We start from the raw sequence: 25,605 nt of genomic DNA on the forward strand, positions 1-25,605 counted from the left end.
TGGGGAAATCATTGAAATTCAAGCAAGGACTCGTTGAGCCATTTTAAAAATGCTTAGATGAAGTCCAGAAATTAGAGTGGACATAATTGACAACTCAGAGAGCCCTGCAGGTGATTCCTAAGTCTGAAGAAATGGAGGAAAAGACTAGAAGAGTATACAGATGGTTAGACACAAAAAGACTATAGAAAAAGTGAAATATATATGGATGACAGGTTACTTCAGGAACAATGACTACACTCAGTTTACTGTAGCCTCATTCTTTTGCATAGTTTGACTGCCATCACTAGTCTGTATAATTTTCAGGAAGGTACTAAGCACTTTTTTTCTTTATATAAAAAGGGCAACAATATTGTATTTTATTTTTTGAGGGGGTGTTGGGGCAGAGGGAGAGGGAGAGAAAGAATCTTAGGCTCCACACCCATTGCAGAGCTGGATCTCACAACCGTGAGATCATGACCTGAGCTGAAATCAAGAGTCAGGCGCTTAAGCAACCGAGCCACCCAGGTGCCCCAGAAAAGAGAAACAATATTTTATTTTATTTTATTTTATTTTATTTTATTTTATTTTATTTTATTTTATTTATTTATTATTTTTAAAAGATTTTATTTATTTATTTGACAGAGATAGAGACAGCCAGCGAGAGAGGGAACACAAGCAAGGGGGTAGGAGAGGAAGAAGCAGGCTCTCAGCAGAGGAGCCTTATGCGGGGCTCGATCCCAGAACGCCAGGATCACGCCCTGAGCCGAAGGCAGGCGCCCAATGACTGAGCCACCCAGGCGCCCCAATAAACAATATTTTAAATATCATCCTAATAAACATTTTAAAATGAAACATATTCATCTAAATTAAACCAGAAGATACTCACAAATTGCATAGTATACACTTCCACTTGCTTATTTTCTGGAATATTTCATTGGACATTTATTGACACTCCCCCCACCCCAACCTCATCCGATTACCCTTATCCAAAAAGCAACTGCTTCATTTTTAGACCTTATTCTTATTTTGTCTGCTGTGGACTTCCTTTTAAGCCACAGTATTATCATTCTACCAATTTTCCTGGGAAAGTGAAAAGTTTAACTAGGTGAAAAAAAGAATATTTTTTTAATGAGTTTATGTAAATCTGAGCAGTTATCATGAGAGAATGAGACATGGAAGAAGAAAGAAGGATATAAGATTTGTAAAAAGAGCCAAATACTTGTTATCAATTTTCAAAGGTTACCATGTTGATTTTCCTGGAGAGTAAATCAAAGAGAAGTAAGAAATATCAGACCCTCTCTAACATTTTCAAATTCAGTATTTACCAGGTAATTTCTCTATTTTGTTTAAATATTGTAATATAATCTCACATTTGTAACATGGGTAAAATCACAAACATATTTTAAGGTAGACATTTATGATCTGGGTGTTCACACACTTCAATATACTACTACCAGAGAGCAGCAAAGATTAAAAGAGAAAACTTTTAAATATTTTCATATATTTTAGAATACATTTCTGCTTTTTGTTTTCCCTTGATAGAATAAATATTGGACTGGTATCAATAAAATTCTACAGTCAAATTATTATTTATTATAATTCTATACTTTAACTGGAGCAAAAGCTGTCCAATAGTTGTACAAGTCACATGTGTCATTACAAAAAAAAAAATTCTCAAGATAAACTTATTAGAATCAGCCTAAGAATTGGATCCTTATTGAGTAGAGGCTAATAATACTCTGTTTAGTGGACCATCAATTCAACAGATTCTTGAAAAATGACATTTACTAAAGTCAAAAATCAAATCAAACCAATTCCTTTGTATAGATAATCAAGAATTATCTAAGTCATTAAATGTCAGACAAATCTAATAGTGAGAAAGTCTAGATGGAATCATATTTTATTTCTGAAATAATTTAAGACTTCTTTCAAAAGGCCAACATTTCTATAGTTGTCAGAAGATTATCCAAGAGACAATTCTCCAAGGGCCTCTCACTTTCTGCACATCTTCCAAACAGAGGCAGTAAGAGCTTCCGTCCTGCGTTATTTTCTCATAGATGTTTGTACAGCAAACCACACTGGAAGATAGAGATAGTGCCTCTGCTGGGGAAAAATTCAGAACTGTTTGCTGTCTAAGATGGTAAAGATAATGTCTTTCCTCTGAGGCAAAGATCGAGCAGATTTACTGGTGGCTCCCTTGAAAATATTGGGGTTTCCTAAGTTTAAGTCCTTTCCGCTGTAATGTAAACCCAGCGTACGTGCAGCCTCAACCTAGGCCTTCCTCTCCATCACCTTCATGGGCTACGAGGGGCAAAGAGAACCAACATTCACATCATGCTCTAATTACTTGTTGTGCCATGAGTAATAAAGTACTTTATTTTTGACCCAGAAAACTTATGACCTCTGCCAATATCCATGCAACGATGGCAGGCCGACTTTTAGCATGGAAGCAGGGTAAAATTTCAGACCCTTTACAATTAATTGACAATGGGTAAAATCCAATCCTGTGATTGTGGAGATGGACTTTTGACTTTAAGAAATTACGTTTTTGAGGCTTTGTCCATGATAGTTATTTACCTGTTTCCTACACACGCACATACATCCACACGCATCTACATTCAGTATAAGAATTTGATAGCATACGGTCTTAGTTGATAGGCAGTTGCTCCCAGTGATTGGTCCTTTCACAGCACCTACCTGATGCCCACAGCTTCATCTGGTGTCTCGCATATAGCAGGTGCTCAATTTGCAAGCAAATAAAATCACCTACTGTATCTCTATACTTTAATTCCTCATAATGTTTCTATTGCCTTGCTGATTCTATAACATGTATGTTTCTATAAACATGCATGTTTCTATAAGATGCATCTATATGCATTTCAGTGAGTTTCTAGGAATCCTTTTAACATTTATTAAATTTCTTTCTATATTGTAGAAAGTTTTTCATTAGAATAGATATTTCTATTTATTTAGAGCATTTGGGTCTAGTCCTGTACAACAATATATATGTGTATTAACACAATTTTTTTTGCTCTCTTTTCAGTAGGCATGAAAACCACTTTTGAACATGCTACAAAAAGCTGATGTAAATCTGTTAGTCTGGGCTTCACCATGCCAAAGCCTGTTGACCTGACCCTGACTTATGTAGCAACAAAATCTTAGAAATAAATCCTTTTGTGTTAGCATGTTTTCACACCTATTGCAGAATTATATTAGTCCTAGAGAGTAGTTTGAAATCTATCATGATATCATCAAGCTGTCTTTAAATCTGGTTATGGATGTTTTCTGTGATAGAGGAAATTCTATGCCAGGCAATAGTGACTTCTATAGAAAAGTTCAGCTATGAGTTTAGAGAACTACATAATTTCCTCATATTTGCCTCTTTTTTTGTGATAAAATAAATCTAAGAAGGAAAAATTAACTTGTGTTTATAGAACAAAGGATAATTTAGAGAAATGTAGTAATTAACTTGTAATTTTTTATTCAGATGGAATTGACATATAACATATTAGTTTCAGGTATAAAATATAAGGATTTGATATTGTGAAATGTACAGAATGGTGGCTGATAATGTTGCATTATATATTTCAAAGTTGCTAAAAGAGAAACGTTTAATTCTGGATTGTTATTAGCCTTTTTAAAAAAGCTGGATACATTCAAGCTTCTATTAAAATGTCTCTCTAGGAGAGACTAAAACATGAATTAATGATGCACATTAATATTGTATTCATAAGGTCTGTTATTTAAAAAAACTAAATGGTCTACTAATAGTTAAGCAAGTTTTAAAAATTCAAATACTAGTAACAATAAATATTACAATCTTACTTCCAACTTCCCACTGTTAATGGTTTCTTATATGTCCTACGCTCCAAAAAGGAATCAAGCAATTATATATGCCTCTACTGTAATAATTGCTGCAGCCTAAAATAGAAACACTTACTCTTGCAGAGAGTATGCATGCCTGGCTTACCAAGTGACCCTCAAAACTGCTTACTCAGATCCTGAATGGATTATAGCATTTTATGTGGATGTTAAAAATACCAATATATAATACAAATGATTCCACATCTTGTTTTCCCCCTCTCTTAATACTATATCTCAGGTGTGTTTATTGACTGCATAATAATTCTTTGTGTAAGTGTATCATAACCTACCTAACCTATTATATTGCTAATTTCGGTTTTTTGCTGTTCATTCCTTTAAAAAATAATGCCGCAGTAATTTCTTTATCTATACTATTATGAATGTATATTTACATTCTTCTCTCTGCCCCCTAACCTCAGGTGACATGCACATGTGCAAACATTTAGCTATCTTTCTATTATATGATATAATTCCCATTTTTTGATAAAACATATAGTCTCCGATTTTGAGATGTGGAGTTTTAGAATATGTAACACAAGTAAAACTTTACCTTCCATTATCTATGTAAAAATATTTAGCAATCATAAGATAATCTGTCCCATTTTAACTGATGAGTGTGTACTATTTCATTTTGCGTATTCTGCACTAAAGTTCACCCTATTGTAAGTTCACTTTCCTAAATCATTATCTGCTGTTAATAGTATCACCCACATTTCTAATAAAACAGCTTACAGTGCTTTTTCTTTTAATTAGAAAAGCAAAATTTTGGCATTGTGATTCTCTGGAAATGTTCATAATTAAAGTGCAATATGGTGCCAAAATAAACAAAATTAGCCATGTAGTACAGCAAGTAATTTTATTTTATGTAGGATAAACTATAGTTACTTTAAAAACAAGAGGTAAAAGATTTAAATAAGGTGTATCACAGTTAAATTCTTACACTTTGTTTTAAATGTGACAACCATCAAATTCCACCTTTAAAAATGATAACATTTTTAAACTATCACACTTAACTCTGTTTAAATAAATGATTATATATTTAATTTATTAAGCTAGTATAAATATAATGAAAATAAATATATTCTAAAATGCTTCATATCAAAACGTTACTGAAAATTAAAATGTGTCAAATTCACCAGAGGAGTTCACAGTTTCAAGAAGTCTAATTTTATTTTGATTTAAAAGAAAAAATAATTTTATGTATGATAGTCATTGAGGATTTACTACATACTTGCCAATCCACATTATTTCATTTAACAAGACCACTATCTTCAAAATTATTTTTAACATACCCTCTTATAAGTGAGGAAAAATGGTAAATCATCCAGCGTCGCATAGCTAAAAATATCAAAACTGTTATTTTAATGCATTTTTAATTTAAAAAATCTATACTGTGAAGTAAGCTTCAGGTCTTTTTTGTGGCATTACTTTTACATTTTATTTTTTATCTTCACCCAACAAGTTGCTTTACAATGCAAATATATTATGAATATAATCTTTCATGAGTCAATAGTAGTCTTTATTAGGTTTTCTAGCCTTAATTTATTTTATTTTTTGTTTTATTTTAGGTGGGGGCAGAGGGAGAAAGAGAGTCTCAAGCAGACTCCACTCTGAGCGGGGAGCCTGAAGTAGGGCTTGATCTCATGACCCTGAGATCATGACCTGAGCCAAAAATCAAGAATTGGCTGTTTAACTCACGGAGCCACCCAGGTGCTCCTACCCTTAATTTAAATGTCAGTGTCTTTATATTATTCTTCAGGTAGTATTAGAACTTGAGATATTTATTCTAGTGAGCAAGTATTCATTGTTTTCTGTATTTTTTAAGTCAAAGCAAATTAAACTCTATTTAGTAATGCACTGGATCCCAGAAAACATGACTACAATTTTCAGGTGAGCAGTGAGGTTTTTTGTTTTTTGTTTTTTTTAATGGCAGAGAACAAATGTATTTTATCTCCTACTCTTGTTATTGGGTACTGGAAGAATCTACTGACTGATTCTTACAAGTAGTGTGATTGTGAATATATTTCTTAATACATAGAGTACTAATAAGTAGAGAAAGTAGCTGTTATGTATAAAATGGATTGCACCATTTTTCTTTTATAAGGAGGGTCACAAGATCATCTCATTGTACAGCACATGAGAAACTAAGAAACCTGTTGCAGAAATGATTGCCTAATGGTTGTTAATATCTAATTTTACCATGTCATTTACTTATGTTTTTTATTCCTGAACTCCCTCTACTTCTACCATTCTGGCTTGCTTAAGGAACTAGCTATTATTTTAACAATGGGATTCCTGTTGCTGCGAGGTTAAGTTGCCGTGAAGATCAAGGATGAGAGGCAAAATTGCAACTTTTAAATATTTTTTAGAAAAGATGGTGTCCACTTGCTGACATCAGGCACTGGAATCAATTCCTATCATCTTTTCACTCTCAGGAATATGTGGGGAAAAAGACCATTTCTTTTGCTATTGAACAGGACTTTAAAAGCTCTTTGCAGACCAGATTTTTGTTTATTTTATCTTGGATATTAACAGTAGAGCCAATATTAAATTGTTTAATTTTTTTTAGATCGCCTCGATGAAGTTCTCTCCCTTACCTTTTAGAATGTTCTCCCCCAAGATTCTCAATCATCTGCTTCTACCATTTTGATGTGGTTTTGGAATATAGGGGAGATTTAGTGGTGTGGGGTCCAGAGTCAATGGCCATGAGAGAATTCTTGAGAAGTCTTTGTGCAAAAAGGTGGTTTTATTAAAAAATGGGGACAGGGGGCTCCTGGGTGGCTCAGGCGTTAAGCATCTGCCTTTGGCCCAGGTCATGATCCCAGGGTCCTGGGATCGAGTCCTGCATTGGACTCCCTGCTCAGCAGGAAGCCTGCTTCTCCCTCTCCCACTCCCTCTGCTTGTATTCCCTCTCTCGCTGCCTCTCTCTCTGTCAAATAAATAAATAAATAAAATCTTTTTAAAAAAATGGAGACAGGACCTGTAGGCAGAAAGAGCTGCTGCACTGGGGTTGTGAGGGGTCGCTGATTATATACTTGGGAGTTGGGGGTAGGGAAGACAGGAGGTTTTCAAAAGAACTTTCATATGTTAAAGAGGACCTACAGGATACTGGAGGCCTTGCCATTGTCAAATTAAAGTTGTCTTTCCCCCTAGGAAAGCAATAACTTTAAGATAGTTGGGAGCTTCCTGGATGAATATCACACATATCCCACCCAGGAGTGGGGGGGGAGGGAGTGTAGAGGGAGGCTGCAGGGTGTCAGCTTATACTTTGTCTTCAGCTAGCCTTCTGCTCCCCACAATGCAATAAGCATGTCTATTTTATATGACCATAATAATAATTGGTCTTCCAGAGAGTTGTATACTAGTACCATAGCGATCTGTTACTAAATATTAATAATGATAATAATAATAATAATAATAAAAATAGGACACTTTTTGGCTAACATTAAAGGAGATATTTTTCATATCAAGACATTCAGTCTTCACAATAGATGAAATATTTTAAAAATAATGTGTACATGCACTGTAGTGAGTTACCATATCATAAAGTAAATCACTAAAGAGCTAACAGTACTAACCTGGATACATATACTTTTGATTGACTGTAAACAAAGTGGCAAATATGAAAATCAAATGATACCAACAAGAAAGATTTTTAGTATCATCAACATACATCCTTTTACAATTGAGTTTCTAGAATGATTAAGCATTATCATTACCATGCAGACGGATGGAGGGGGTAGGAATTTTGATAGGGTGACAAATTTTTACTTGATGGTAAAACAGGTAGTAAAGACATTTTGGAAATACACGAGTGTTTTAGGAAGTTATGGTATCTACTGGAAACAAACGGTACAGGTGTAATAGAAGCAAATGCATAGTAGACAAAGTTGAGGGAAATAGCGTACTGCTCAAAGTGATTGTGCACATTGACTCAGCCATGGAGCGAGTTTAACCTTTGTCATGTTTATTGTTTACATATTTATTCAGTGAGTAGTACTTAGCTTCTGGCAGTTGGTGATTTCTGGCAGATGAAATAAGTTAAGGGTGACTTAAACTTTTTACCAGAATTCGTGGAGAAGACTGAAGATTTTTCATTCACCCAGTTTCCAAATAGTCTTTTCCTCCCTTTGTTTTCTTCTGACAGGAATTACCTCCCTAAAATTTGCATTTTGAAGAGAGGGCCCTCAGTTTCCAGAGACCAAGTAGAATATTCACATCTCAAGGGCACAGAAAAACAACGCAAGCTACTCCAAGAAGATCTATTGTTTCCTGAATCCAAAATTTAGGAATTTACTAGCCTTTTGAAATGCATAGGGAAGATTCTGGGATTGGTAGAAAGGATTAGGTGGGCTTTTTCTGTTTTTATGAAGCCTCAGTTTGAAGAACGGTTATTTTTAATTCCTCAAAGAATTGGATTACACCCTGAATGCTATGAGGGGACTGAGCCAGTCACCCCACTATATTATCTTCGCTTTGCTTCTTTCTATCAGGAGAAGATCTTCAACTATGATAGAAATCAGCAGATTCCTGTGTTCTAGATTTAGAGGTGTTTGTCTTTGGAATGTTTTTCTTTTCCTGTGGGTGAATTGTTTCATTCTGCTGAGGAGAGAAGGCCTAAAAAAGAAAAAAAGAAAATCCTATCAGGCTCTGAATATCAGCTTCCACTTTGGTACAGATCCTTAAGAGGGGAGGGGGTGGGGGGATGGGCTAGCCTGGTGAAGGGTATTAAGGAGGGCACGTATTGCATGGAGCCCTGGGTGTTACACGCAAACAACGAATCGTGGAACACTACATCAAAAACTAAGGATGTATTGTATGGTGACTGACATAAAGAAAAGGATACAATTAGAAAAAAAAAATCACCTCAAATATCTTGTTAGGTTTCAGCTAGAACAAACAATAAATATTCCTGGCAGTTTTGAATGACCCTTTGATGCAAGAGACATCCCCCCAAACGGGTGCAAAAGACACTACCCTCCAAAGCGCTAGAGCTATCCCAAAAAGAGCCAAAAGAAAGGCTTAAACAATTCCCCTGAGACCTAGCAACCATCAGCAGGACCTGGTAAAGTTAATTAGTGTATCAGAATCCACAAAATGGAGGCCACCCCAGGGGCCCAGCCCCACATCATAAATCTAAACCAAAGTCAGTCCGCATTTATGGGAAACACCTGTCGAGCCCTAACCAATACTCATCACAATCCTCTAACCCAGCCTCAGCTGGTTTACCTTAACCTAGGAAATAAGGGCCTGCTTGGCCTTAAGTGGAACTCCCTGACCTCCTAGCCCATCAGCCCTGTTTTCCTGTTGCCGTTTCTAAGGTTCTGTAAAACTCGCTCGCACAAAGTCTCGTAAGTTGTGTTCGTTTTGTCATTTGACAGGCCCTAGCCACAAGCAGGGCGCAGCTCGCATTTCTGTGCGGGCACGTCTTGGGGCCTGAACCTGACGGTGGAGCTGCCTACGTAGGAGAGAATCAGCAACCTACGTGCTCCTGACAGAAAGCCGAGCGGCGTTCCCAGCATGCGACCCACGAAGGCATGGCTGTCTCTGGGAGAGAAAACGGCAGACAACCAGTAGGAACAACTGACATTTTACCTTCGTCTCTCTGCCCGGCGCCACAGAGATCCAAGAGGGCTGACTCGGGTAAGAACTGTCACCCTTCACAGGCTTCTGCCCGTTTTCCCAGGATCGAATCCGTAGGCTCTAGAGAGAGTGAGGTTTAAGGTAGAGTGTGTAGCTCCAGAATCTTCCAGAATTTGGCAAGGTTCTCCCTTAATTTTAGTTTCCTCTCTGCTGTTTAAGGGAATGTTCATGGCTGTTTCCAGAGAATCCCTCAGCGTCTCATCAGCCCTGCAAAGCCCCACCTTGGGGCCCTCCTTTCAGATAGGAGGGCATTCAATTTGGTATGGAAGGATTTGTATAAAACTTTTTGAGGACAATCATTTTTCCAGTGTCCAACTTGATTACAAATGAGACCCCAATTTCTGGGCCAGTGTTTTGATAATAGACCCCTCTCAGGGTGCAAAATGGGAGGCCCAGGTGCTGGTTTAGGTCTCTGGTCCTAGAGCTGCTGTAGTTTTAAGGCTACTGACTTGGTGGACTTCTGTTTGTGGCCTTAGAGTCTCTGCAGAGTGGAAAGGCAATTCAAGTGTAGTTTTAATGAACTGTGAATACTCAAGGAGGCTGGCAAGGAGCAGTAGGAGTCCTACCAGTCTTATACTGTTTTGCTTTGGGTACCTCTTGTGGCTTTGAACTTTTCATTAGCCTTTTGCAGTGACTCTTTTAATGACGCTCTCTTAGAATCTTGAAGCCTTTTGGAGGCTTCTGCATAGCAATTAAAATAGGTATCCCGTTCTGTTTGATTTGGAAACAGTTGCTTTCAGAGAAGTATACTTCTCTAATGAATGATTTGGCTAATTGGATTATTTCTCATAATGGCCACGGTAATTCTAGATTGTCTTAATAAGATTTTTATCATTTTTGTAGGTATCTACAGCTTCCAGGGAAACCGTTCTTAGACCTATAGAGAGATATGCTGGAAGGAGGCATTTTTTTAGCTAGCCCTCAGGTCTCTCATAGCCAAATGAATGCCTAAGGGGAATGTGCCACTGGGTTGGGGATTTTTGGTGTTTTACAGTATTCCTTGAGCGGAAATCTTCCTGAGGTTGAGAGGTGACCTAGTATCAATTTAACCCATTCTGTGATCAACTTACCCCAGCATAAGGGTCTAGGGTTAGGTGGCTCGTGGTCTAACAGCTTTTAATGCTTGATTCACGCCCACCAATTTTACGCCTTTGGTTTCCATTAGCAACAGATCTATTGTTCTTTTCATGAGAAGTTTTCTTTATGGTATGAACGACCTGATGGCTTATAATAGTGTGACTTGATTCTACTTAGATTTTGATGTGCCATTGGTCAAACATTCTGAATTTCTCGTCTTAATTTATTTCCTCAAGTCCTCCAATGTTTTATGCTGTGGACGTACCTCAAGGGTTTGTTAAGTCCCCCGATGGCTACCACACATTGCAGACATTGGAATTCCTTCTTCTTAAGTCTCCTAATGGCTACCACTCACTGTGGACTCTTAGTATAATTATTCCAGAGCCTTTCCAGGATCCCAGAACTTTTCTGGGAACTTTAAAAAACCCTGAAGTCTGTTTGGGAAATAATTGTTTTTAATAAAAAAGGTAGAATTAATATTTTATTGTCACTTATAATCAGACGGCAGTTGGGTATATAGCCTTCATGCCTGATCTTTCTGTTTTGTAAGTAAAATATATATATGTATAGTTTTAAACTGCTCATAGCTGGTTATGTTTTATGTTTTAGAACACATGATGAGACTAATTCTTTAATAGTGGCTTCAAGGTTTTCCTTATCGGCTATAGAAAATTCACCCATCTTTTGTCCCTTTTTTTAAAAACTGGAAGGTTTGGCATTTGACTTCACACTCTGAAAGCAACATTTGAAGCCAAAAAAATACGTATTTATATTCAAATATAATATTATATAAATATATAAATTAAAAAAAGATAAAGTTTCTTTGGGTCAGAGAGCTGCACACAAGGGAGTGGAGCTTAAATCTGAGAGTCACTGACCCACAGCTCCTGGTCCTGATGAGAGGAACAGTAAACTCAAAGGATTCAGTGTACGTCTCATCACGTCGCAGGTGGTTAGCAGTCAGCTTCTGATCCTACTGTTCATCACCAAAGACTGTTAAAAAATGATAAGACACTTTAGGTGATACAGACAAACTTTAACACTTCATGAAGCAGACAGTCTTCATTCACAGAACTGCTGAGAATGTAACTATCTTTACTGAAGAAGGGAAATAGGTTAATATAGAAAAATTACATAATTAAAAATCACCAATTTATAGACACGGATGTAAAAAACTGATTTAGGCAAGAATCCATAAACGGACACGGAGCCATTGTGTGACTAGTTACTGGGAAGCAGACATTCATGTAGCTGGAAAGCATCATGCTAGATTAACCACGTAGCACGCCCATTCACCATAAAAACTGGGCTCGTATATTCCGATACATTGCCAGGGAATGTGTACATTCCTTGTGATAGGGTTTAAATGGTTTGTAAATGGTCTAATCTAAGTATGGTCATGAGATCATAAAAAAGACAGAGTTAGATTGTGGAGCATTTTATACAGGTGGCCTGGACTTTTCAGAAGTATCGATGTTATGAAAGACAAGAAAGTCGAGAGAATTAAAGACAAAAGATACATGCAACCAAATACAATGTATAATTCTTGATGGAATCTTGTATTAAAGCAAGGCTGGCAGCTAATTTTATGAACACTTACATAATTTAAATATGGATTACATTTCCTATACTATTATTGAATCCGAGTTAAATTCCTTGCTGTGAAAATGGAATTGTGGTTATGTAGGAGGTATTCCCTGATTTTAAAGGCAACAAGATGAAATATTTACGAGTGACTATCATCATGTCAGTGATTTACTTTTGAATATTCAGCAAAGGAGAAAGAGAAAACAACTGTTAACAATTGGCAAATCCTAGTAAGGGGTAAATGAGTGTCATTAAAATGGCTTTTACTATAACTTTTCTGTAGGTTTGATATTTTTTAAGGTAAAAAAAGGGCAAATCTTCTAAAACAAAATATAGAATTTTATACATTTCAAACAGGTTGTACCTTCATGAAACCTATCTATTTTGTTACCAAAGCCTTAGTTTTTTAATATAAGCAAAGCCTTATTGGAATGAAAAAGTTTTAGAAGACATTTAAGAATCTTATTTTCACAAAAATGATAAAACAAATTGATTTTCACAAACCCAGAATAACCTCCTCCCCTCACAATAGTCTTTACAATTACCTTTGCCTGTCTCATCTGAATATGAAAAAGGTTATGGCTTCATGCATAGTTCCTTTTATCTTTAAGGTCAATTTAGGAATATACCCACTGTTTTTTTAAATGATATGAAACCAATTCATTTTAATAATGAATTAATGTTTTCATAGTAGTTTTGGTAATATACGACTAAAAGTAGATTTTAGCTGAGAGAGAGGGAGACAATTCCCAACCTATACTCAGAATAACGTATTATTTCTTGGAGTAACAGAAAATAAGAAATGACAAAGAGGAAATAACTATAAACTTCAAACCATGACACCTTTGAAAATAGCATAACAGTGTTAAAAGTATAACACAAATTGGAATGTTCAGATGTACAATGAGAAGTCATTACTTATACCCTTTTGAAGACAGGAGGAGGAGTGGAAAGTATACTTTGTGTTATTTTGAAAGAGAAAAACTGTTTGGCACTATCCTTTCTCTTACAAATTGAGAGCAAATAATACTCCTTTTACTTACAATTGAGAGATTACTCTGTGAAAATCCATGATAGGATTCTGAAAAAGTTTTACATGTTCACTTACTTGGACCATTAAAATGATGAAAATATCATCCTTTCTTACAAAAGATGCATACACTTGAAGCCACAACGTTTTTTCCTTCTCTTCGGAAGAAGAGAAGCATGAATTCTTAAAAATGTTATCTCTTTCAAAAAGGTAAGTAACGCACACAATTTTTGGAAAGTACTCACATCACAGAACTGCAGTCAGAGTCAACAATTATGTACTGATTGGCCCTAAAGTTTGAGTGTTAAACGGATTCTCCTGTTGGACTGTCACAGCAGCACTTTGCTGTATCAGGCTTTCAAATTAAATGGTCATAAGTACTATTCCTTACTATCTCGCAAAATTCATGTTAATCTATTGAAACTAAATATAAGCTCATTTGGTACCTACTGGAGCAGTGCTTTGAAAACTGTGGGTCACAGTCTGATGGCATCAACTTAATGCCTTGAGACTAGCATTTATAAATTATGAAGCAGGATAAAATAAGACAGGACAGAAGAGACCATAATACTTCTACATGCATCACAAGTAGTAGGCATAAATATCGTTAGTGAATGACTGTGTATTTATGCGTGTAGTGTTACAATATAAAATGGGTTACTCTTGGTTTCAATTTAAAAAGTCGAGTGCAATGACTTGAATTTTCATAGGGTAAAATAGAGACTGCTACTTCCAGGGATTGTAAAATATAATAACAAATTTTAGTGAACAAAACTTCCAAGCACAGCAAGATTTAAGTTATGTCTTAATAAAATAAAAATTGTTTTTATATTTTATTAATATGTTCTCATATTACATGGAAAATATACACTTGTCACAAACAAAACCAGAAGAATTAGAAAATCTGATTATGAGTTAAATTGAGCATCTTAAAGGTGTTTGTATTTTACTGTGGACTCTATATTATTTAAATATTTTTCTATTAGGTGGTTAATACTTATTGATTTGTAAAAACTTAGATACTTATCTATGTTATATTTTGCAAATATTTTCCCAATTTGTCTCCAGCGTTTGAGTTTGTTTAGTCAGACAGACACTTTCAAAGTATATGTAGTGAAATTTATTATGTCAATTGCTTCTGGATTTGTCTCTTTAGCACCTTTTCTATGTTTAGATTATATATTTTACCTTTGCATCTCACCTGTTAATACTTCCGATTCCTATTCAGTACCTAACCTATCAGTATCATACTAGTATAAACCCTATTAAATCATGGTAGATTTATAGGATATTTTAATAACAGATAAGGCTAGGTTTTTGTTTTGTTTTGTTTTAAGATTTGATTTGAGAGAGAGAGTACTAGAGAGTGCACACAAGTAAGGTGAGGGGCAGGGGAGAGGGAGAAGCCGACTCCCGCTGAGCAGGGAGTCTGACAGGGCTCCAACCCAGGACCCTGGGATCATGACCTGAGTTGAAGGCAGACATTTAACCAGCTGAGCCACCCAGGCGCCCCCAGTCTTGTCTTTTAATACACTACTATTTTAAATATATTTCTGCTTAGTTCTGGTTATTTATCTTTTTATTTTCTAATTACTAAAAAACAAAATGTTTTTGGAAGTTCAGGTTAAAAAGTAGATGAAATTAATCTGTACAGTCTGACGAATGATTAGTCTAAAAAGCTTCCAGTTCAGTAAAACTTAAAAAAATAAAAATACTCCAATAATCAAACCGAGATTAAGGTATAAGGCATACCTTATCATTATCAGCCCACATGGGAAACAAACATTCTAATACCTGCAATAGTTTAGTTTTGATGCACATGAACATTATAAAAATGGAATAATACAGTGTGAATTGGTCCTCTTCTGTTTAACAGGATGTCTGTGGAATCAATATAAGCTGTTGCATCTTGCAAGACTGCTCTTTTTCATTGCTTTATGATATTGCAAGTGACTTTACCAAATGTGGAATAGCCTATGGATTGTTTCAGTGTACGAATTTCATGAATAATATTGTTATGGACATTTTTGTATATTTTATATTTTTTATTCAGATAGTTTCTCATTGTGTTAATTTTGATAAATTGTGTTTTTCAAGAATTTGTCCTTTTTCATTTAAATATTCAAATATATTGGCATTTAGATAGCATTTTAATTTTCAAATCCCAGTGTTCATTGCTTGGACCTGTTCTAGTTTTCCTCTTCACTCATTCTCCTATGGTAGTAACTCCCAAATTTCTTCTCTAGCCTGGGAATTTTCTTTGCAATCCAACCTCAGATGTCCATCTGCTTATTCTAAATCTCTACTTGGACATATAAGAATCTCAGACTCAACAGCTCTGAATTTAAACTCTGCTATCCCCCCTCCTTTTTTTTTTCCTTTCTGAGGCTTCATCTCAGCAAATGGCAACTTCCTTGCAGTTGTTCAGGCTAAAACCTTGAGGTCATCCCCTCCTACCCCCCACCCCATACCTCTTAGCAAGCTCTTGGCAATTTCTATTGACTATTTTCAGAAAGTAACCACCACTTCTTCCTCTCTTGCTGCCATTCTGGCCCCAGTCAAAGTCCCTTTTGGCTGTGATTACTGTGACAGCCCCTTGGCTGTTCTCCTCCTCCTCTCTCTTTCATTCTTTTTCTTCTTCACCTTTTCCTGTTCTCTCTCTCTCCTCTTCCAGTCTTCCTCTACTTTCTCCTCCCACTCTCTTATTTCCCACCCACCTCTATTTGCATTTAAGCAGCTAGATTAATCAACAAAACACAGATCCCGTATTTCAGCATTCTATCCAAAACCCTTCAAAAGTTTCTTATCTTAATCATTTTAAAAGCAAAAAGCCTTAAATTGGTCCACATTACAGTAACTTCAGACTTCCTTTGCTATGTTGCCCTCGTCTCTTCTAATGGTTCTTTCTTATTATTCCTCAAGACAGGACATGTGCCTGTCTTAGAATCTTTTCGCTTGCTTTTCCTTTGCTCAAAATGCTTTTTTTTCTTTATCTACACGAATCAAATATTTCTTGATGAGTTTCCTATTGGGTTTAAATCATAATCCCACACCAGGCACTCCATATTTCCTTCTCTAATTTATTTTTCTCATTATCTATATTACATATTTTAACATACTATATACTATACAATATACTAAATATAATGTGTGTATGTATGTATTTTTTACTTATTTATATTTTTGTTTATCTGTATCACAAGAATGTGTCATAATAAGAACGATTTTGGTTGTATTTTCAGGACCTAGAATGGTATCTTTTAATATGTAATATTTTTATATTGTTTTTGATACTTTTTTATATGTGAAACTCTTGTGAGTTTATGAGTGCATTTGATTTCCATCTTCTGACTTTCATTTGTGGTTATTTGTTTCACTACCATTTTGAAGATATTTTTTATGATCCCATATTTAGTTTATCTTGAAACTAAATCTTGAAAACATGGTGGGAAATAAATCCAATAACTTCAGGGTCTTCTACCTAGTAAAATTTCTAGGGCTCTAGCAGTGTGGATCATGTCAAAATTCTCTTCTTAAGTGAAGGATAAATTGTTGTATCTGGCTACTCCTATAAGCAAAACAACACACAATGCCTGGGGGATCTCTTCGGATAGTGGGGGCAATACATTCATCATTTAGGTGTGTTATTCTGGCCTATTTACTGAGTAGCCTGAAAAGCTGCTAGATTTGAGTGGGGCCCAGAACATAAGAAGGCTCTATAACAGGTCCATCCTGCCTTACAAGCTGCTCTGCCACTTGGGCCTTGTGATCCTGTAGATTCAATGGTGCTTGAAGTGTCAGTGGCAGAAAGGGAGGCTATTTATAGCTTTTGGAGGGCCCTCATAGGTTAATTACACCACAGGCCCTTAGGATTTTAGAGCAAAGTCCTACTATCTTCTGGATAACTTTTCTCCTTTTGAGAAACAGTTCTTAACCTGCTATTGGTTCTTAGTAGAGACTGCACACTTAAACTTAGGCTATCACATCACCATGTGACCTGAGCTGTCCGTCATGTACTGGGTCTTATTTCACTTACTTAAAGCTGGACATTAACAATAGTGTTCCATCATCAAACAGAAGTTGTATATAACATGATCTGGCTTGAGTAGGGCCTGAAGGCACAACTAAGTTACATGAAGAAGTGGTCCAAATGTCTGTCCATGGCCCCCACTTCTGCACTACATTCTCTCGCTCTGCCTGCACCGTAACCTCATGGGGATTTGCCCATGATAAACTGGCAGAGGAAGAAAAGATTTATGTGTGTGCCCTATGTGCATGTTCACCACAGCGTGCCTCAGCAGAGGAGGATTTTAATGATCAAGGGGAATAGGGTGACCCATTCTATATATACCAGTCATTATCTCTCTCCAGCCACCTCTGTCATTGACCAATGGGCCAAAAACAAAGTGGTCATGGTGGCAGGGCTGGAGATCGTGCATGGCTTCAGCAGCACAGACTTCCACTCACCAAGGCCAACCTGGCTGTGGCCACCGCTGAGTACCCAATCTGCCACCAGCAAAGACCACTACTGAGTCTTCTTCTACATGACATCATTTCTTAGGTAGATCAGCTAGCTACTCGGTGGTAGGTTGATTGATCAGACACTTCTATCATGGAAAAGGTGACATTTTGTTCTTATCGGAATAAACACTATTTTGGTTATGGATTCGGCTTCTCTGCATGAAGTGTTTCTGCCAAAACTGGCATCCATGGACTTACAGAATGACTTATTCACTGTCATGGAATCTCACACAGAATAGTTTCTGATTAAAGAACTCACTTCACAGCAAAGGAAGTGAGGCAATGAGCTCATTATTGTGGAATTTACTGGTCATACCATGTTCTCCAACATCTGTAGCTGGTTGAGTGGCAGAATGGCTTTTGAAGACTCATTTACAGTCCTAGTTAGGTGCCAGTACCTTGCAGGGCTTGGGTAAGATATCCCAGAAGACTGTGCATGGTCTGAATAAGCATCCAGTATATGGTGGTGTTTCTCCCATAGCTACAACTTACAGAACTAGGAATCAAGGAATAGAAATGGGGAGTGGTACCACTCACTATTTTCCCTAGTGACTGACTAGCAAAGTATTTTGCTTCCTCTTTCCAGAATCTTAAGCTTTACTGGCCTTAGAGGTCTTCGTAATAAAGGGGTGAATGTTTTCACCAGAAGACACAACAGTGATTCCCTTGAGCTAGAAATTAAGACTGATATCTGGTCACTCCTCATGCCTCTGAATCAACTGGAAAAGAAGTGAGTTACTACGCTGTCTCTGATGATTGTTCCTGACTACAAAGAGAGAATTGGACTACTACTCCACAGTAGAGGTAAGGAAAAATATGTCTAGAATACAGGAGATCCCTGAGGGAATCTCTTAGTATTTCAATGCCCTGTGCTTAAGGTCAATAGAAAACTACAACAACCCAATCCAGGCAGGACCAATAATGGCCCTGACTCTCCAGGAAAGAAGGTATGGGTCACCTTACCAGTTAAAGAATCACACTCAGCTGAAGTGCTTGCTGAAGGCAAAGAGAATAGTATAACCGTATGACAAGTTACAGAAATAGAGACTATAATTTTTAGGAGTATTTTATCATTTTGTTATGAATTTGTATATCCTATATCTTTGTTTTCTTCACTCTCTTATTCCCTATCAAGTAACATTGGATGTATTGACTTTATATCATAGTATTAAGTATTATCAATTTTATTATTATTTATTAATATTTATTAATAGTATTTATTAATTTTATTAATTTTATAAAACTTGTTATGGTTTATCAAGGAGAAGAGTAAACATCATTCAAGCACTTTACCTCTTGAGAATTAGTGTTTTTGGTTGTGCACAGGATAGTATCATGTTATTATCGTGTTAGGAATGGACTTGTGATGGTTAATTTTATTTGTCAACTTACTGAAGCATTGGGAGCCCAGATATTTGATCCAACATTATTATGAGTTTGTCTCTGAGGGTTTTTCTTGATGAGACTAACATTTAAATCAGTAGACTAAGAATGGATTGATAAAAACAAAAAGGCTAAATTTCCCATGAGTAATAGGGAACTCTCTGCCTAACTGCCATGAACTGGGGTTTTGGACTTGAACTGAAATATTGGCTTCTTCTGCCTTTGGACTTGAACGGAAATATCAGCGCTTTCTTGTTGTGAAAGAGTGTGTGAGCCTCCTCTCACTCAGACTGGAACCACACCCTAGGGTTTCTGGGTTGTCAGCTTACTGACCGCAGGTCTTGGGATTTGTAGCCTCCATAATTGTATGAGTCAATTCCTTATAATAAATCTCTTTCTCTCCATCTCTCTTGCTATGTATAGACATCCTGCTGGTTCTGTGTCCCTGGAGAACTCTAATAATTCCAATTACATATATTTGGGTCATGTGATATTGTCCCACAGGCTGATGATATGTACAAACACAAATATATTTTATATATTATACATTTGTATATAAGCATATTCACCATATATACATATATATTCTCCATATTACACATATTACACAATTTCTGATGATCTATCCTCAACTTCAGGGACTCTTCCCTCAGTCTTTACTATTGTTTTTTCATCCAGTGAGGTTTTTTTTTTTTCCTTTTTTCAAGATTTTATTTATTTATATGAGAGAGAGAGAGAGAGCACATGAGCAGGGGGAGGGGCAGAAGGAGAAGCAGACTCCCGTCTGAGTACAGAGTTCAATGGACAAGGGGCTCCATTCCAGGAACCTGGGATCATGACCTGAGCCGAAGGTAGACGCTTAATGGGTGGAGCCACCCAGGCGCCCCATCATCCAGTGGATTTTATGTCAATATTTTTTGTTCTGTTTTATAATCAGAGTTTGTCTTTTCATTAATTGTGACCATATAACCTTATTGCACTTCACTTGAATACCCTTCACAGGTAATGTGTTTTTACAACTTGAAGGTTTGTGGTAACTCTGAGCAAGTCTAATGGCACCATTTTTCCAACAGCAATTGCTCACTTCATGTGTCTGTAACACAGTAATTCTCACAATATTTTAAAGTTTTTCATTATTTTATTTGTTATGGTTATCTGTGATCAGTGACACATTATGACTCATTGAAAACTCAGATGATGGTTAACCTTTGACAATGAAGTATTTTTAAATTAAAATATATTCATTGTTTTTCAAACATAATGCTATTGTTCACTTAATAGACTGTAGTATAAACATAACTTTTATATGCACCAGGAAGTGAAAAAAAAATCATTTGACTTGCTTTGTTGTGATATTTGCTTTATTGGGGTGGTCTGGAACAAAACATACAATATCTTCAAGGTATGCCTGTATTTTCCTTTATATCTTTAAACATAGTTGTAATAGCTCCTTTATTATCCTTGTCCTTTATTATCTTAAATTTCAACATCTATGTTACCCAGTGTTATCTTTTGTTTATTGTTCTTTCTTTTTTGAATTAATTATGTCATCCTATTTCTTTAGATATCAACCAATTTTAGATTGTTTCCTTGGGCATTGCAATGGATATTTTTTAGAAACTAAAGATGATTTTATGACCTTCTGATGACTATTTTTTAAAATTCATTTTCAAAGACCTATAAGTTGGCTGAACATGAACTATGAAACTCCATTTCCCTTTTTAGGTGTTTGGGATTTTCCCTATGCACAATGGTTCAGAGATTAGCCAGAGATCTGGGCAGAAATTGTACGAAAAAATTTAGGGATCTCTTCTCACTTTTCCTTGTGATATTTCTCTGTTACTTTAAGTGGTTGCATTTACATTAAATCCTCTCCTATGTTCCCTCATGCCAGTTGGACTGAAGGGTTCTTATTAAATTTTAGCCACATTGAGCAGTGAAGGCTTGAGGCTTCTATCAGGATGAATCATAAATAATTTGACCCCATGTTGTTCCCTTCCTCTGTGTCAACTTTCATGGAATATCTATGCTTCTGTCCCTTTCCAGTGCCTGAAGGAAATTCTTTATGTTTTGTTGAGTTTATACTTGTTATCTGCAGGAGTGTTGGTCCAATGGGAGTTTACTTGGCCATGACAGGAGCAGAACTCTATAGGGAATGACAATTATAGGCACCTGAAGATTGTTTGAACATAAAATAACATGATCTAATTAGATCAAAAATGAAATTGATCTTATTTCATCGTTCACAACTTCTAGGTCTACATCTGAAAATTTTTTTCAGCATCTATTCTTTTGAAAATTTCTAAATTTTACTACCACTTTTTCCTTAAGTTAAGATTTGATATATATTGTGAGAAGAAGAGTTTTAGACCAGGGAAAGAGGTCTTTAATAGAGTCCAGAGGGGAAAAGCTGTCAAGGATTGAGGTGTTAGTGCAAGTCATAATATGTTGTCCAAACAACTTTGAGCCTAACTTACAAGGAGCTTTGCTTTTTACATTACTAATATAAGCCACTTCATTGTAAAATCCCTGTGTTCTTTGCAAATTCATGTTATTGGCACCAGTTAGGCAAGAAAGAGACATATACTATATGCACTATAGTTCTACAAAGAATAATATACTTTTGAGCCATGTTATTCATTTTGCTTCATCTATATTATTATCTAGGCTCTAACATTTGACTTATGATTTTCATCATAATTATAATGAATAATACAGAAAATAACCAGTATATTACGATAACATTTAAAAATAATTTTATAAATGATAAATATTGAATAAGTACCAAATGTACTCATTATGTTGTTTATTTTACATGCATTACCTTTAGACATCCTAAAGCATACTCTGAAGGTATAATTATATCAACTTCTCAAAGTCAAACAAAACAAAATACTAACAGTCACATAAATTAAGTAACCTGCTCAAATGATGTAGCTAGTAAGTGGTGAAATCTTGTTCAAACCAAGCAGTTTACCAGATTTTATTCCCAGTACATTTATTTTTCTTTTTTCTTTTTTCCTTCTTTTGGTGGGGCAAGGATGAATGAAGGGCAAGAATGTAAAAAAAAATAGAGTATAAAATTTAACAATTTATAAGAACTTGATGATTGAGTTTCTAAATGTTACATTTTAAGTTGCTAATCTCAAATCAACAAAATGCCCAAAAGTATGTAATCAATAGTAATACTTTTAATATTAATGCACTTGTCTTGAATTTACTTTTATACTTTTTGATTTCCCATCTTTGTACAGCATACACAGATTTATGATGGACAGCTTGAGGACTGAATATAAAATTAAGGAATTTTAGGATTTAGTGAATATTGAAGCTTGAGAATGTAATCTTTCAACTCAGCAGTTTTACTCCTCATTGTTTTATGATAAGGTTGTATGATATTGACTCTTTTTACACTGGATTAAATTCAATTTTTTTTAACTTGATAATTTACCAAAATAAAAAAATGAAGTCTTCATTTTATTAAAAGGAACCTTATCTTCTAGGGAAGAATTAGCCCACCATGTACTTTGGCTGTATGTGCGAGTATTGCTTGGAATAGTTTTCTCTATGGCCACTTATATATCTCATTAATTTTATGAAGCAGCTTTCTAAATTTACTTATGTAAAACAAAAAATTTCTGTTCCCAGAGTTGGATCTCAAGAACTGAGTTTAGTCCCTCCCACTCTCCTGGTGCCTAACTTCCCAGACCTGGTATCACTCCATGCCCTGAGGGCCCTGCTCACAGTCACACTGTCACAACTCCCCTCCCCACCCCCCACGCACACACCTCAGATGAGATGAACAGTAATGGCCAAATTCAGCAACATGAGGATCAGGATTTATGTGAAGATCTAGCCAGCTAGCTGAGTGATGGTTCCTTTAGGGGAAAATGTTTAATGTCAGTTGCTTGGGGTATAGAGTGACACCCAGCCAGCTTGGAAACAATTTTCATTGTAAAGAACAAAATCCATGGAAAGAGCAAAGAAATGAGAACAAATTCAAGGCCCTAATTAGTGAACCCAAATATATCAAGCAATGGTAACATTTTTAAATGAAAATAGTGAAAGTATTACTGTTGAATGGGTAGAAAATGGAGATAGAAAGGACAAAGATATTGACCTGGAAAGCATCTTTTCACTCAACCGTGACTCTGCTCTTGATGAAGAAACTGAATCCAGCCCAGAAACCTCTACTTCCAGCATCTTCTGCCAAAGTAAACAAAACTGTAAAGAATTGTCAGACTATGGCTTCTGTTTAGAATGACCTTCCTCTAACAGATAACAAAGTGGTTGGCTCCTCATGTGCACGACCTAGTCAGCTTCCTGAATAGTCTTCCTCTGCATAACAAAATGCATATAGAAATTCTCACTGTGTGAGAAAAGTAGAAAAATTATGAAAAAGATAAAGAACAGGAAAAAAATACAACAGGAAAAACTAGAGCCCAGGACATTGATGCTACAAACCCAAAATATGAAATTCTTTGTATGATCGGAAACTTTAAAGGGACTGTAGACCATGGACAACAGAAGATCCTATTGATGAACATAGGATATGTGTTTGTGTAAGAAAGTGATCATTCAGCAAAAAAATTCAAACGAAAGATCTTGATGTAATCATAATCCCTAATAAAATTATTGTGACGGTCTTTTGTTTTGTCTCAATAAGATACCTAAAAAACCAAATATTGGGTTTTGATTCTTCCTTTGATGACTTAGCTCTTAACTGAAATGGTTTACAGGATTACAGTTAGACTGTTAATGGACACTATACTTGAAAGGAGAATGGCCACGCGCTTTGCTGAAAGTAGAAAAGCTCAAATAATGGGAAATGACTTCTCAGGAAAGAACCGATTGTTCAAAGGGAAAAAAAAAGATTGTTCAAAGGAATTCATGCATTAGCAGCTGGAGATGTTTTTTTAAAGTCAAAGAGGCCAAATTATAAGAAATTAGAACTTCAACTATATGCAAATTTTTGGAAATTTATAGTGGAAATGTGTTTGACTTGCTGAACAGGAAAGCAAAATTAAGAGTGCTAGAAGATGGAAAATGGCAGGATCAAGTGGTGGGATTACAGGAACAGGAAGTCAAGTGTGTTGACCATGTACTGAAACTCACTGACATAGGCAACACTTGGAGAACATCCGGTCAAACATCTGCCAGCGCACATTCCTCTTGGAGCCATGCAGCGTTTCAGATTATTCTTAGAGGGAAAGGAAAACTACATGGTAAATTGTCTCTCATCAATTTTCCTGGAAATGAAAGAGGAGCTGGTCCTTCCAGGGCAGACAGGCAAACAAGGCTTGAAGGTGCTGAAATTAGTAAAAAGTCTACAGCACTGAAGGAGTGCATTAGAGCCTCAAGTAGAAACAAACCTCCTACTCCTTTCCATGCAAGTAAACTCACTTAGGTCTTAGCAGACTTATTCATGGGTGAAGACTCTGATGTGTGCATAACAGCTACAAACTCTCCGGGGATGGCATCCTGTGACAATATTCTGGAGACATAAGATATGCAAATAGTGTGAAAGAGTTTGCGGATCCGACTGCTTCTGGGTTGTTCGTCCAATAATGCACCACCCACCAAATCAGATAGAGGATTTAGAGGCAGAGTGGGGTACGGGCAGCTCTCTTCAGAGAGATGATATTAAAACTTCCTTGTGAACAACGTGAGGAAGAGGGTTCTCCACAATTGCTTTTTTCCGTGAAGCTATTTCACAAATGGTGGAAATGGAAGAACAAGGTGTAGGAGATCACAGGAGGACGGTGTTCCAGGAGCCTGTTCCATGGTTAGAAGAGGAGAAGTCTCTCCTAGAGATGACCGAAGAAGTAGATTATGACGTAGATTCATATGCTACTCCACTTGGAACTATTCTTGAGAAAAAGAAAACAACTTGTAGCTGAGCTATGGGATAAAGTGAAATCTTTCTGTGTAGCTCTGCAAGAACAGGCCAGGAAGCTGATCAACCCCAAGAGACCCCACACCCTGTAAATCAGCATTCGCTACTGAAGGATCCCCAGACCCACGCTACTGCAACGTACGATGGTTATGCTGTAAGAGCCACTTGAAAGCTTGAGATTTTGAAGTGTCTGTGGAAAATGTGTTTCCTTCATCCGAATGACATTTCGATTTTGTGAAACACTCCTTTGTCTACAAAATGCTTCTAATCCAGGAGATACAACCAAAATTTGGAAATGATGAAGTATTTTGTTTCATTTACCCAAATTGTGATTTATTTTTGGAGATCCTTGCCAATTTTATTTTCTATGTGATGAAATAAGATTGTGGACGTTATCCAGAGGTGAATAGTAGGGGGGAGCCGCAGCATTTCCTTTTAACTCCGTTCAGTTTTCATAGCAAGACTGAGCAGTTTTAAATCCTTAGGGTGTATGGATGCCTCATCAGTGATTGTATACACTCTGCCCATTCCTAGGGACAGATATCCTCACCTCTCTCTGCTTTGTGCCTTGACAAAGGCTATTTTTTTTAAAGATTTGTTTATTTATTTTTAGAGATTGACAGCA

At 36.2% G+C, this 25,605-nt stretch overlaps 1 pseudogene; it reads left to right on the plus strand.

Annotated features, from left to right (window-relative positions):
- The first annotated feature begins 23,111 nt into the window (after positions 1–23,111).
- LOC113266047 (kinesin-like protein KIF2A) lies at positions 23,112–25,096 on the plus strand (annotated as a pseudogene).
- The last annotated feature ends 509 nt before the right edge of the window (positions 25,097–25,605 follow it).

Source organism: Ursus arctos, unplaced genomic scaffold, assembly GCF_023065955.2.
Source record: "Ursus arctos isolate Adak ecotype North America unplaced genomic scaffold, UrsArc2.0 scaffold_37, whole genome shotgun sequence".
NCBI lineage: Eukaryota > Metazoa > Chordata > Mammalia > Carnivora > Ursidae > Ursus > Ursus arctos.